Source organism: Hypanus sabinus, chromosome 2 (genome assembly GCF_030144855.1).
Source record: "Hypanus sabinus isolate sHypSab1 chromosome 2, sHypSab1.hap1, whole genome shotgun sequence".
Lineage (NCBI taxonomy): Eukaryota > Metazoa > Chordata > Chondrichthyes > Myliobatiformes > Dasyatidae > Hypanus > Hypanus sabinus.
The window spans coordinates 182,594,445-182,608,536 of NC_082707.1; the positions used below are offsets into that span (position 1 = coordinate 182,594,445).

Below are 14,092 nucleotides of genomic sequence, written 5' to 3' on the forward strand. Positions count from 1 at the left end.
GCCTGACCAGGTGAAGCGCGAGTGAGGAGACACGGAGAGCTGCGGACGAGCGCGACTGCCGCGCTGCACCGGCTACCGCCACAACCCGGGCGGGTTCACCTCGAGCTCGGAGGGCAGCGGAGACAGGGCGGGCGAGCGAGCGAGGGCTCGGGAAGTGGGCACCGTCGCCATCCTTATCCCCTCCCCCTCGCAGAGCCACGCTGCGCTCAATGCTTCGCTGCAGCCCCGGGGGTAAGCGTCCGGCGGGCGGGGGGACCGCGGCGCCGGAGAGTGGGGGGGGGGGTTGGTGGGAGCCCGATCGCTAGCAACCGCCACTCGGCGCCGCTGGGCCGCGCACGTCGCAGAGGTAAATCTTCGCCTCCCTCCGAAAAGGCATCGCGATCGATTTTATGTTTCAGGCTTGCATTGGGGGGGGGGGCTCATTTCCAGATGCGTTAAGTTTTATTTTCCTTCAGGCCGGTGTGGCGGGGCGGGGCAGGGCGGGTCGGGGTGGTGTGGGTTGGTCTCCCAGACTGGGCCAAGGCCAAGGTCGGCCGGGGCCTAGCGGCTCGGCCTGGTTATAGGAGGGGAGGGGAGGGGAGGGGTGCTGATCGTGGGAAGCGCCGCCTCTACTCTTCGTTTTCCCAGCACAGGGACGGGGGTAGGTCAGGTACCAACGCCGGGGGGTCAGGAGAAGATGGAGCAAGAGGAGTGATGATTTGGGGAGGAGGTAGAGGGAGGAAGGAAGGGGGATTCCCCCGAGGTCCCATTGAGGAGGAGGGACCGTTTCGGCTTGCTTTGAGGGGAGGGTGGGAGGAAGGAAAGTGAATGGCAGTCTCGAACTTCGATTTGGGAATGTGGATGTGCTACAGTTGACTCCCAACTTGAATTTTGGGAAGCCAGCGGTGTAGGCTTCTGCTTTTGGTGAAGGTTGTTGAGTTCTTGTTTTGGGGGAGGTGAGGCAAGGGGGTTTATAACTGACCTCGGCTTATTTTGGGAAGGGAAGCCCAATTTTTGAGGAATGATCTAACTTTTTGAAAACTTGATAAGGTTTCACATAGTAAGGGTGGTTTTCATGGGGCCGGGGTTAATAGTCATGGTGTGGGAGAAATACTAAGGCCTGTGGGTATCTGGAACTCTCCCTGAAAGGGAATTGAAGCACCATGGTATTGAAGCAGTACCTGCAGACTATGATTTTAGTACATTTGGACCCTGCTTAGCACTGAGGGTGGGCTTTTCAAAGTTGGAGTGCTGTGTGTGGTCATTATAACATGATATAACTTGACATATGTGTCTGACTTTTAAAAAAAGTCAAACCCGAGATATGATTTATTATTTTATGCAGTAATTCATGAAGTAAGTAGGCCTAACCTGTACATAAGTGGAGCAGCAATGGAAGTGGGTGGTGGTTACATCTTCGGGGAGGGACCAGGCTGTGGGTCCTCCTCGAGCTTTGGCTTCTTCTTCAAGTAGGTTTCGAGATTTGACTGCCGTTTCTTAAGTTTCCTCTCATGAAGCAGTTCTTGATAGCAGGAAATCATGTCAAGAACACCTGTTTGCTTTAGTGATTCGCTCCTGGTCAGGGTCATTATCGATGAACTCTGACCAATGATTCGTGTGATTGTGGTGAAGTTTCTTGCTGATGTTTCCTTTTCTCCATCCATGTCCTCAGATTCACCCAGGATGTGTTGCCCTGCCAGTTCCCAGAGCTCTTTGTTGTTAAGGCTCTCACTATGAGAATGCAGTAACTCTTCAACTTCGTCATCATTAATATCCTCTAACCCCACTTTATTGACTAGTTCAACAATGTTTTGGTTGACTGGTTCTGCCTGAAATCCTAGGATATCTTTGCAAGTTTCTGGCTGTAGCTTCTTTAACACTCAGTTCCTGCAGTTCGAAGTTTCTTCATCCCAGGCTGCTCTGATATCGTCTACAGCTTTCATGACATAGTTTTTCTGAAATTGCCTGATGGATTGTTTTCCTTGGCCTTTTAGTTCCTCTACAAGTTGCTTGAATGTGCAGTGAAGGTAGTAGGCTTTAAAATTCAGTATTACTCCTTAATCCATTGGTTGGAGTAATGAAGTGGTGTTGGGTGGTAGGTAAACTGCATTTACAGGAATGCAGGTCCGAAATGTATCTAGATTCTCAGGGTGGCTTGGGGCATTATCAAGCCCCATCAATACTTTAGATTCAAGGTCATGCTCCTCACAATACTGTTTCACTGCTGGACAAAAATGTGAAACAAACTAAGTTTGGAAAACATCAATGGTCACCCAGGCTTTCTTGTTTGATTTCCAAATCATTGGTAGACCTGAATTTCAAATGTCGTTCATCGCTCATGGTGTTTCAGAGTAATAAACAATGAAAAGCTTTAACTTAAAGTTGCCTTTAGCATTGCCTAACAAGAAAGTTAACCAGTCCTTTGCGGCCTGAACCTAGATGCAAGTTTCTCTTCTTGGGAGGAGAAAGTATAAGAAGGCATTCTTTCCCAAAATAGGCCCGCTTCATCCACATTGAAGACAAACCCAGGAGGAAAATCGTCCTTTACGATTATGGCCATCAGCGTTGCAGGAAAATCCTGAGCTGCCTTGCTGTCTGCACTAGCTGCTTCACCAGAGATGTGTATGCTATCGAGGTTACTGAGCTGTTTAAATGTATGAAACCACCCTCTGCTGGCAGTGGTTGGTTTCTTGAATATGATTGAAGATGCTTTTTGTCTTTTCCATTATTATCAGCTGGCTTGGGGCATGTTTCATTGTGTTTGGTCATCCACCCATATCTTTATTTTCCTTTTTTTCAAGAAAATGACCTTTGTTGATGATAACTTTGAGATTGTTGCCGCAGAAGCTTTTATCTTGCCAGCATTTTTTTATAATTGTTCTGATCGTTGATGTAGCCAATTTCAAAGTGGACCATCATCAGCCTGATGCTCACCGGGTTCCAAATGCTGTTTCACATCCATGCTAATGCTTTTCCTAGACATCTTAGATGTACTCCCCTCACTGGAAGTTGCAGGCCACTTTCCAGACATTATTGGTGAGGGAGCAAGAACATTTACACACGTGGGGGAGGCAGAGCGTAAATTAGTAAGTGATCGTCTGTGAGTGGCTCAGCATATGTAAAGCTCTCTGGTTGATTGAATGTTTACTGTAATGGCAAGTGGTTATGAGAAATCTTAAGTGTTGTTTAGGATGAATTTTTGTCATTTTAAAAAAATTTCCAAAAAGAATTGAATAACCGTTTTGTAACAAATCAGTTCTCTGCGGATAGCGTTAGGCAGGGTCTGAGTGTACTGGAAGATGGGATTAGTCTGAGTCATAGTTTTCATTGGCGCAGATACAATTGGCTGATTGCAGTCAAAACTTGAAACACTCAATTGGGTAATGCCAGTCTGTGTATGATAGTAGTTAAACCACATCTCTTGTACTGTACTAGCAGAACATAATTAGAGGAAAAACATCTTGTATTCTTTCTCTCTCCCCCTGTTGATCTGCATATTCTTCCCTCAGTCTCACTGTCCTTTTCTATCAGATTACATTGCCTGGACTTGCCCGTCACCGTGGTTCTTGTTCCACCTCAACCTTGCCGCCCTCTTTCCAGTCCCGAAGAAAGGTCTCCACCCAAAACATCTAGTGAGTGCAGAGAAGATTTGATAAAATGAATTATAATTATCACATGTACTGAGATACAATGGAAAAATTTTGCTTTGCATGCTTCCATGCAGATCCATTCATTTCAGTGCATTGAGGTAGTACAAGATTAAAAACAATAACAGAATGCAAAATAGATGTGCAGGCAGACAATAAGGTGCAAGTCGTAATGAGGTAGATTGTGAGGTTGAGTCGATTTTATTGTACTAGAGGACTGTTCAGTAATCATAACACTTGGTGGTACATGCTTGCAAGTTTTTATATCTTCTACCTAATTGGGTGGAGGAGGCGGTGGGGAGGAGAATGTCCAGGATGGGTGAGGTCATTGATTATGTTGGCTTCTTTACCAAGGTAGTGAAAAGTACAGATAGTCCACAGAGGTTAGGGTGGTTTTTCAGGCATGCCAAACTGTGTCTACAACTGCTGGTTCTTGCAGACATGTGTAGAGCACTTGCCAGGTCAAGACATGACACATCTGGAAAGGATGCTTTCTGTTGGTAATCCAAAGCAATTGATTGCGATATTAGAAGGCAGTTGAGGCACTGAGAGTGATGGGCCAGGTACTTGCTGTCTGAACTGTAGTAAAGACACAAACCTTTGCCACATTTGATTTATATATCTATTTGTAAGAACTGTGACCAGCACAAATGCAAGTTCAGAGGCTGAATTGGGTGGTGTAGTTTATTTCACTGTCATGGATAAGGTGGGTTAATGGATCTCCTGCATTACAGATTTTACATGATGTAACCATTTCTGTGGAAGCTCTTTCACCTGGAGGAGTGTAGTAGTTCATGAAGGAAGTTAGGAATTGGTAATTAATACTTGTATTATTGCCAGCTGAATCACTGTTCAGCACTAAAGCTTTTCTTTGAATTAGGAGCCCTGGGAATATTTTATTCACCTACCTCATTGTGTCTTTTCTGTGATCAAGTCCTCAGCATGGAAAGTAATTTGAATATACATTTTTTGCCTTGATGAAAAATGATGCTAATGCTTAACAATTGGCCAAATTTTGATGGGTTGGGTACACTTTATGTTAGGTTCTTTTGTTTTCTGACCCGACCATATTTTCTCAGTTTGTTGCTATCTAATTGATTATGAGTCTGCTGGTTATTAATTATTCTAAATAAGAGTAATTCCTTTTGCAGAAGCACTTGATACATAGTCTTTATTTCTGAAAATTAATGTTAGTTCATGTGGATCTGGAGAATCAGTTTTCATTTTAGAAAATCAGATTTTATGTTTTAAAGTAGTTACTGTTTCAGTAAATATTTCATTGGTTCTAAGTTACTTCTGAAATACTGTGATCATGGAGGGTTTAAAAAGATGCAAGTATTTTTTCTTGATGTTTCATAGAAACATTACCTAACAATTTATGGCACTGTTCCTCAATGTCTGTAGGACAAGTGAGGCAAGTTTAGAGTAAATGCAGAAAATACTGGAAACTTTCAAGATCAGACAGACATACATTATTGATCCTGAGGGAAATTGGGTTTCATTACAGCCGCACCAAGAATAGTGAAGAAATATAGCAATATAAAACCATAAATAATTAAATAATAAGTTAATCATGCCAAGTGGAAATAAGTCCAGGACCAGCCTATTGGCTCAGGGTGTCTGACACTCCGAGGGAGGAGTTGTAAAGTTTCCACATCAGTGGAAATGTTAAAGGTTAGAAGCAAAGGAATTGCAGATATTTAAGGAAACTTATGAAGTTGTGGACTAGGTATTTGCAGGTGAGGTTGACAGTGAGGGGGCAATGGTAATTGGCCAAAATCCTTCCCACTGCATCTCACCTGGACTTCATTTTACACTTGACAGATGAGTTTAGGTGGTGATTATTCAATAATCAATGTTATTTAATTTTGATAGTCACACATTTGTCCACAGATGTTTCAGCAGGAGAAAGATCAGTTGTTCAAGGAGTTGCTGATGAGTATATGATTGGGCTGTTTTGGGCAAACCTACAGCAACATTGCTATTTCAGTTTATAAGCAAGCAGATTCACTCAAAACCATGGTTAGTGGAAATAATTAATGACCTCTTCCACAACTTCATAGCCTTTAGTATTTCACACTTCCTAAAGAACAGCACTGATGTGAAAAAGGTTATCAATTATGGATCAGATGTGTACAAAATAAAACTGAATCTGGGAGAATTACACTTTCTTTTTTTAAAAAGGACTTTTTGGCAAGTTTAGAATACAGTATTTTATAGACAAAAGCCAGGATCAGGTTTATTGTTGCTGAAGTTTATCTTGAAATTTAGTAGATTTGCCAGAGCAGTATTGTGCAATATAAAAACTTAATGTAACTTACAAATAATAAACTGTGTAAAGGTATGTGAGGTAGTGTTCATGTGCCATTCAGAAGTCATGGTGGAGGGGAAGAAACTGTTCATAAAACATTGAGTGTGGCTCTTCAGACTCTGGTAGTAATGAGAATATGGCATGCCTTGGGAGGTGAGGGTTCTCTGTGACGGATGCTGTCTTAGGCCGTTACCTTTTAAAGATGTCTTTTGGCAGAGAAGTTGTGTCCATAATGGAATTGGCTGAGTCCGAAACTCTCTGCAGCCTCTTGATCCTGAGCATTGGAGTATCTGTGCCAGACAGTGATACAACCAGTTAGGGTGCTTTCCTGCCTACATCTAGAAATTTGCTTGTCTTCAGTTAACATACCAAATCTCCTTAAATTTCTAATGACGTAAAGCCACTGTCTTGTGTTTTTTCATGATTGTATCAATGTGTTGGGCCAGCACAAGTCTTGATGATGATGCTCACCCTTATTACTGATTACTCCATAAGGAAAGGTGTGGAGCTTCTGCTTCCTTCGTCCACAATCAACTCATTGGTCTTATTGAGGTTGAGAGAGAGTTAGATGTATTTCTATGTACTGGGGTTTAAGGGTTATGGGGAAATGGCAGTTATGTGCTTGGCCAGATTGCCTATTCTGGTGGTACACAAATCACAGCAGGTCTAGGTCATTTTTCAGGGAGGAGTAAAGTGTAGTCAAAGGAGTCCATCACAGTAGATGAGATTGCTACTGAGCAATAATCATTGTGGCAGCTCATCTGGCTCTTGGCAGAATATTTGACAGCATTTTGAAGCAGGTGGGAACCCTTGACTGCAGCAGGAAGATGTCCTTGAACTCTCCAGCCAGTTGGTTTGCACAGGCTTCAGTACCCTGTCAGGTACACCACTGGGGCCTTGCAGGCGTTCACTCTTGAAGGATGTCCTGATATTAATCTCTGAGACAGAGGTCATAGGGTCACCATATGCAGTGGGGATTCACACTGCCTTTTATGGTTGGTTTTTGCACTATAGAAAGTAATGGCAGCTGTTGTGCATCGAATGTGTCTCGAACTTCACCAAATTGACTTAAATGACACTTTGATTGGTGTGAAATTGATTGGTGGAGAAATGCAGAAAGAGCCAGCTGGCAAACAGGTGCTTTGGCCCAACTCATCCATGCTGACTAAGATGTCTTTCTGAGCTAATTCCATTTGCCTGAATTCAGCCTGTATCCCTTTAAAACTTTTCTGTTTATCTACTCATCTGAGTGTCTTTCGGATATTGGGCTTGAACCTCACTCTGCCATTTTGTCCATCACCTTCTGTGTGAAGGTTGTCACTAGGGCACCGTTTAAATCTTTCCTTTCTCACCTCAGACTTGTTCTCTAACCAGGACATGGGCTAACATGATCTACATCCTTTGTGATGTATCTCTAGAGGAAAAAAACCATCAGTTTGCCATACATTTAGTGAAAAGTAGATTTAGTAGTACTACAAACCCCATTTCCAGAAAAGTTGGGATATTTTCCAAAATGCAAAAAAAACCAAAAATCTGTAATATGTTAATTCACGTGAACCTTTATAGTTAAATAAAGGTTTTATAGACAAAAGTACAAAGAAAAGATTTTCAGTAGTTTTACTGACCAACTTAATTGTATTTTGGATACCCTTAATACACAAATTTAGAATTTGATGGCTGCAACACGCTCAACAAAAGTTGGGACAGAGTTAAAATAAGATTAAAAAGTGCGCAGAATATTCAAGTAACACCAGTTTGGAAGACTCCACATTAAGCAGGCTAATTGGTAGCAGGTGAGGTATCATGACTGGGTATAAAAGTAGTGTCCATCAAAGGCTCAGTCTTTGGAAGCAAGGATGGGTCGTGGCTCACCCCTTTGTGCCAAAATTCATGAGAGAATTGTTAGTCAGTTCAAAAGGAACATTTCCAACGCAGGATTGCAGAGTATTTAGGTCTTTCAACATCTACAGTACATAATATTGTGAAAAGATTCTGAGAATTCAGAGACATCTCAGTGCGTAAAGGGCAAGGTCGGAAACCACTGTTGAATGCGCGTGATCTTCGAGCCCTCAGGCGGCACTGCCTAAGAAACCGTCATACTACTGTGACAATTATAGTCACCTGGGCTCGAGATTACTTCAGAAAACCATTGTCACTTAACACAGTCCGTCGCTACATCCAGAAATGCAACTGGAAACGGTATAACGCAAGGAGGAAGCCATACATCCACTCTATGCAGAAACGCCGGCAAGTTCTCTGGGCCCGAGCTCATCTCAGATGGGCTGAAAGACTGGAACCGTGTGCTGTGGTCAAATGAGTACACATTTCAGCTAGTTTTCGGAAAAAACTGGTGTCGAGTTCTCCGTGCCAAAGATGAAAACGACCATCCTGATTGTTATCAGCAAAAGGTGCAAAAGCCAGCATCTGTGATGGTATGGGGGGTGCATCAGTGCCCACGGCATGGGTGAGTTGCATGTATGTGAAGGTACCATTGACTCTGAGGTGTATATTAGGATTTTAGAGAGACATATGTTGCCATCAAGGCGACGTCTCTTCCCAGGACGTCCATGCTTATTTCAGCAGGACAATGCCAGACCACATTCTGCACGGGCTACAACAGCATAGCTTTGTAGACACAGAGTGCATGTGCTTGACTGGCCTGCTGCCAGTCCAGATCTATCTACTATTGAAAATGTATGGCGCATCATGAAGAGGAGAATCAGACAGCAGAGACCACGGACTGTTGAGCAGCTGAAGTCTTATAGCAAGCAAGAATGGACAAAATTTCCAATTGCAAATCTACTACAATTAGTATCCTCAGTTCCAAAATGATTAAAAAGTGTTATTAAAAGGAAAGGTGATGTAACTCAATGGTAAACATGCCTCTGTCCCAACTTTTGTTGAGTGTGTTGCAGCCATCAAATTCTAAATTTGTGTATATTTACAAAATACAATTAAGTTGGTCAGTAAAACTATTGAAAATCTTTTCTTTGTACTTTTGTCAGTTAAGTAAAGGTTCACGTGAATTAACATATCTCAGATTTTTGTTTTTATTGCATTTTGGAAAATATCCCAACTTTTCTGGAAATGGGGTTTGTAAACAAATGATATATAGTGCCGAACTATAACCAGGTTAGTCTAGATATTTTATGACTATTGAATGGTTTCAGTCAGTTAACATTTTAGGACCTGTGATCTAAAATGCATAGTTCACGTTTCTTTTAACATCTTAGATAGTAAGTTATATGTTGGTAACCTACAGATTGGATGTTGGTTTAGATAAACATTTTTCAAGTTTACATGAGTTAATCTGAATTCAGATTTGTGGCATGTGATAAAGGGTTAAAAAAATACAGAAATGACATGTCGTTCCTTTCCATTACCTTTATTCACTTAAAAGACAGGAATGAATTTGCATCTTGAGGCTAGGTTGAGCTACTAGGCCATACTAGGATCCATAACACCCTCCATTGGTCGGCATCAACCACAAATGTTATATCATAGCTGTCTGTGTGATACGCAAGCCAGGGCTGTATGATATGTAGAGCAAGCTGTTAGCCATGCAGCAGGGTCCCCCTTTCCATGCAGCTGATGAATTCAAAGAAATGGCAGAGGCCAATGTAGTTTGGCACCAGCAGCATTGTAGGGGTTGTCAGTTGATGTTGAACTCAACGTGGGATTGCCTTGAGTTGAACTGGTACTGTCAAGGCTAGAATGCAAGTGCACTAATTGGGAAAGTAAATAAAATGTTCATGTTTATTTCAAGGTAAATTAAATGACTATAGGGCATTGTTAAAACCATATCTGATTGTTCTTAACCATAGTAATCTCATTTACCACCATTTCATTGGTAGTTTGTGTGCATTTGTAATTGATGTGGTTCTCTAAATACTGAATATGCTCAATATATCCACCATGGATCTGTATAGGCTGAGAATTCCCAAGATTCATGACCCTTTGCGAACAATTCCTTCCTTTTCTCTTAAATCGATAATCCCTTCTTTTCAATCCTTTGGATTCATCAGCTCCTACATTGGCAACACAGTTTCTCGCCATATTGTACTGCCCTGGCTTGCGTATCACATTGAGACACAACAGCCCACGGTCGAACCTGACCAGTGGAGGGCCTCTCTCTTTTGAATCTATATTCCTAAATTATACCAGTATAATATCCCAATCATATGAGTTCTTTTAAAAAAAAATTTAATTGAATTTTCAAATGGTTACAGAGGGAAAAAAAAAATTATCAACCCTTCCCCCGTCCCCTTAACCCCTCTCCCCTAACATATCCCTGTAGAAAGAGAGAAAAAAAAGAGAAAAGAAAGAATGCCTGGATATCAGAAGATCCCCACATGCTCCATGGAGTTCATAGTAGCTTTAGTATATATATTTATTTCTTTCCCCAAATAACCAATAATTTTATCTTCGGAGCACCTATATATATAATCCTGGCTTTTGTAAATAACGGTGCCAAATTTTCAGTAATATTTCATATTTATCTCTTAAATTATAAGTAATTTTTTCAAATGGAATGCAGCTAAAAGCTATATCTATTTTCATTTTCTTAATGTATGTTAAAATTCTTTTTCTTTTCACTGGTCCATTAAGCCCATTAACAATAAAACTTTAAAAATTCAGTAAATTAGTCATTATTTTTAACAGGGTTACTCCAGTCTATAGTAATACCTAACTTTTCGACTTTTGTAGTACTTTGGGGAATCTTTTTAAAATTCTCCGTGTTGCTATGTGTCTCTCTTCCCCCCCCCCCCATAGTCCAGGCAAAGAAAGAAAGATGAAAGAAAAATAGATTATAAAGAAAAAAATAACAAAATACCCCCCTACTAATGTTGTGAATAATAAAAAAACACAACATTACCCCCCTCCGTTGTACGGGTCATGGCAATTGCCATGATTACACACGTGAATCCCGTAGCAATCGATCCGAAGTTCCCCCAGCTCCCCCGTAACATAAAAAAGTATACATAAGAGAAGAAAAAAAATCACTACTCTCGATTAATGTTCTTCAAATTTTTACTTTTCTCCCCTGTATCATATAATTAAGAATATATTTAAATATTCTTCTGTCCTTAAACATCCATCAACTCCATTCACTGTCCCTGTCTTCATCTTTAATCCATTTCACTTTTAAATCTCTGGCTGTGGTTAGCGAATATTTGGGTTCTTGTGCAAATTCTTCCGCATCCAGATAATCAGTAAACGATCTTCTTTTTCCGTCATCCAAAAAAATTATCAGAGTTGCCGGGTGGCGCAATATAAATTTATAACCCTTTTCCATAAAACTTTTTTTGCTGGGTTAAATTCCTTCTTTCTCTTCAAAAGGTCATAACTTATATCAGGATAGAAAAGGACTGTTTTCCCTTCTATCAGTGGCCCGTTTCTCTTTCTGGCACGTTGGGCAGCCTTTTCTTTATCTTGATATCTTAAGCATTTTATCAAGATTGATCGTGGGTTTTGATCAACTTGAGGTCTTGATCTTAAGGCTCTGTGAGCCCTTGCAATTTCAGTTAACTGGGTTCCTTCTTCAATTTCCAGAATCCATTTTTGAAAAAGATTTATTGGATCCTCTCCCTCTATACCACCTTTAAGTCCAACAACCTTAATATTATTTCGTCTGCTAAAATTTTCAAGTACATCCACTTTTTTCCAACAACCATTTTCTTTCTGATGTCCAGGCAAAAATATTATCTTCCATTTTATTCACTCTATCAATGGTGTCTCCCGTTGTTTCTTCCAAGTTTTTAATTTTCTTGTCCATTTTATCCTGTCTTTTCATCATTTTATCAAACATCTTCATATTTTTAATATCTTTTTTTATTACTTTTAATGCTCTTAATTCATGCATTATTTGCACCAAAGATTTTTTTATGTCTCCAATATCACCTCCAACCTCTTCCTGTTGCTCTTCTTTGTTTGTCTCTTCGTCTTCGTCTGATTTATCCAGAAAATCTGATTCCACCTCATATTCACTTTCACTTTCAGTTCCGATCATAGCTGGGATTTGTAGTTTGGGTTGCTCGTGTTTGCGCATGCCCCTTCCTTCACGCATGCGCAATTCCTGTTGCTCTTTTTTTTTTGGAAACGGTTGATGTTGCCGCAGTTTCCTGTTCTGTATTGCTGGAGGTAAAATGCACTTGAGCCTGAGGCTCTTTCATGGCGGCCGGCCTTGATTCTTTTCCAACTTGTGTTGTCTCCAAAGTAGTAGTTTTCTGCTGCTTCTGTTTAGGAGACATATCTTAAGACAATCCTGAGTAGTTTATAAGTAATTTTTTAAAAGTATTTACTAACTTTTCTTCACTTAAACATTATTTTACTGGTTTTTTTACGGGAGAGCTGGATTTCCACGTCTCGATCCTACGTCATCATTTGACGTCCCCCCTCATATGAGTTCTTGTGCATCAACCTTTTATGTAGTACTTTATCAGTGATTTGTGGGACTCCAAATGCTGTACTGTACTGGTTTCCTTGTTTGCACACTTAAATTTTCAGAGAGCTCTAGCTGGTTTGTCAGTCACTTTCTCCTTCACAAATTCATTATCAACTCTGCTAGATTGTTTCATCATTTTCTGAATGCCATTACTGCCGGTAAGCAGGCGGTAAAAGAGCTTAAAGGCTCACAAAATTTTTCCACATATGCCATCAGATTTCTGAATGGACATGAACACTATCTTGCTATTCCTCTTTTTGCACTGCCCTGTTTTATTGTAACCTTTAATTTGGTCTGCCTGCACTGTGATGGTGCCACAAAGCAACAAATTTCACAATTTGTGTCATTGACAATTCTGATTCTAAATGCCCTATTATTTGCAATGACATTGATATAATCTTCCTATTTTCTGGTCCCAGCCTCTTTTGTTCTTCTGGGTCCTCTCTTGGATCCAGGGAATTTTATTAATTCACATCCATAGAGTTCCAACTGTGCAGTCAGAAACAGATCTTTTATTCTGCTATGTCGAGGCTGACCATTGTTCTCATCCAGAGTAATCTCATTTACCACCATTTTGCTTGCAGCCCTATATGTCTTTGAAACTCAAGGTCTTCTCTAAATGCTTGTGTTGAGAGTGCTTACTGCTTTCTCACTTTATAGTGTGTTCCAAATTTCAGCTTCTGTGGTTTAAAAATAATTAGATCCCCTGAACTTGTAATTGTCACCACTCATCTATGGCAACACACACAAAATGCTGGAGGAATTCAGCAAATCAGGCATAGTCTATTGAAGTGAAGGTGTGGGAAAGGTAAAGGCCTAGAGAAAAAGAAATCTGATAGAAAGGGGAAGGAATAGGGGACACAAGGGGTGGTGGTAGCAGGTGGAAGAGGTCAGGCCAGAATGGGTAATATATGAAGGTGGGGAGGGACATTTCAGTGAATTTCAAGAGAGATCAATATTCATGCCAACACGAGGAAATCTGCAGATGCTGGAAATTCAAACAACAACACACACAAAATGCTGGTGGAACACAGCAGGCCAGGCAGCATCTATAGGGAGAAGCATTGTTGACGTTTTGGTCTGAGACCCTTCATCAGGACGAATTCATGCCATCAGGTTGGAGGGTGGCCTCGTCTTGACACAAGGTGTGGGAGCAGGAATGTTCCTGTCAGAACAGGAATGGGAATTGGTATTAAAATATTTGACCACTGAAGCTCTGCTTTTGGTGGATGGAGCAGAGGTGCTCAACAAAGTGGTCTCTTCCCCCCCCCCCCCCCCCCCCCCGTTTACAACTGGTCTCACCATTACAGAAGAGGCTGCATTGAGAGCACTGGACACAATAGATGGTCCCAGCAGATTCACAGGTGAAGTTTTGCCTTACCTGGTAGGAGTGTTTGGGGCCTTGAATGCAGGTAAATGGGCAGGTGTAGCATTGTTGAAAGGGAGGTTAGTGAAGACAGAGGAGTAGACAAGGAAATCACAGTGGGAACGATCCCAGTAGAAAGCAGAGGATGGTAAGATCCAATTACAGATAGCAGAAGTTGGGGAAGATAATGTGTTGTCATCTATGATTCTTTTGCCTGTGCTCTTTTGGTTTGAACATTTCAACCGGGGAGAAAGATTCTTACAATTTACTCTATCCTTCTCATAATTTCACAGACAGTGGTGCTGCATGGTAATAGAGCATTCGTCCCAACTTGTTCATGCCAA

The 14,092-nt window shown here is 41.2% G+C and overlaps 1 protein-coding gene across 1 annotated transcript in view; it reads left to right on the plus strand.

Moving 5' to 3' along the window:
• Positions 1-14,092, plus strand: part of dicer1 (dicer 1, ribonuclease type III) — a 143,639-nt gene continuing 129,547 nt past the window's right edge. Inside the window, exon 1 of the mRNA XM_059960942.1 lies at positions 1-231. The gene's annotated coding sequence lies outside the window, so the exon portion shown is untranslated. The remainder of the gene's footprint in view (positions 232-14,092) is intronic.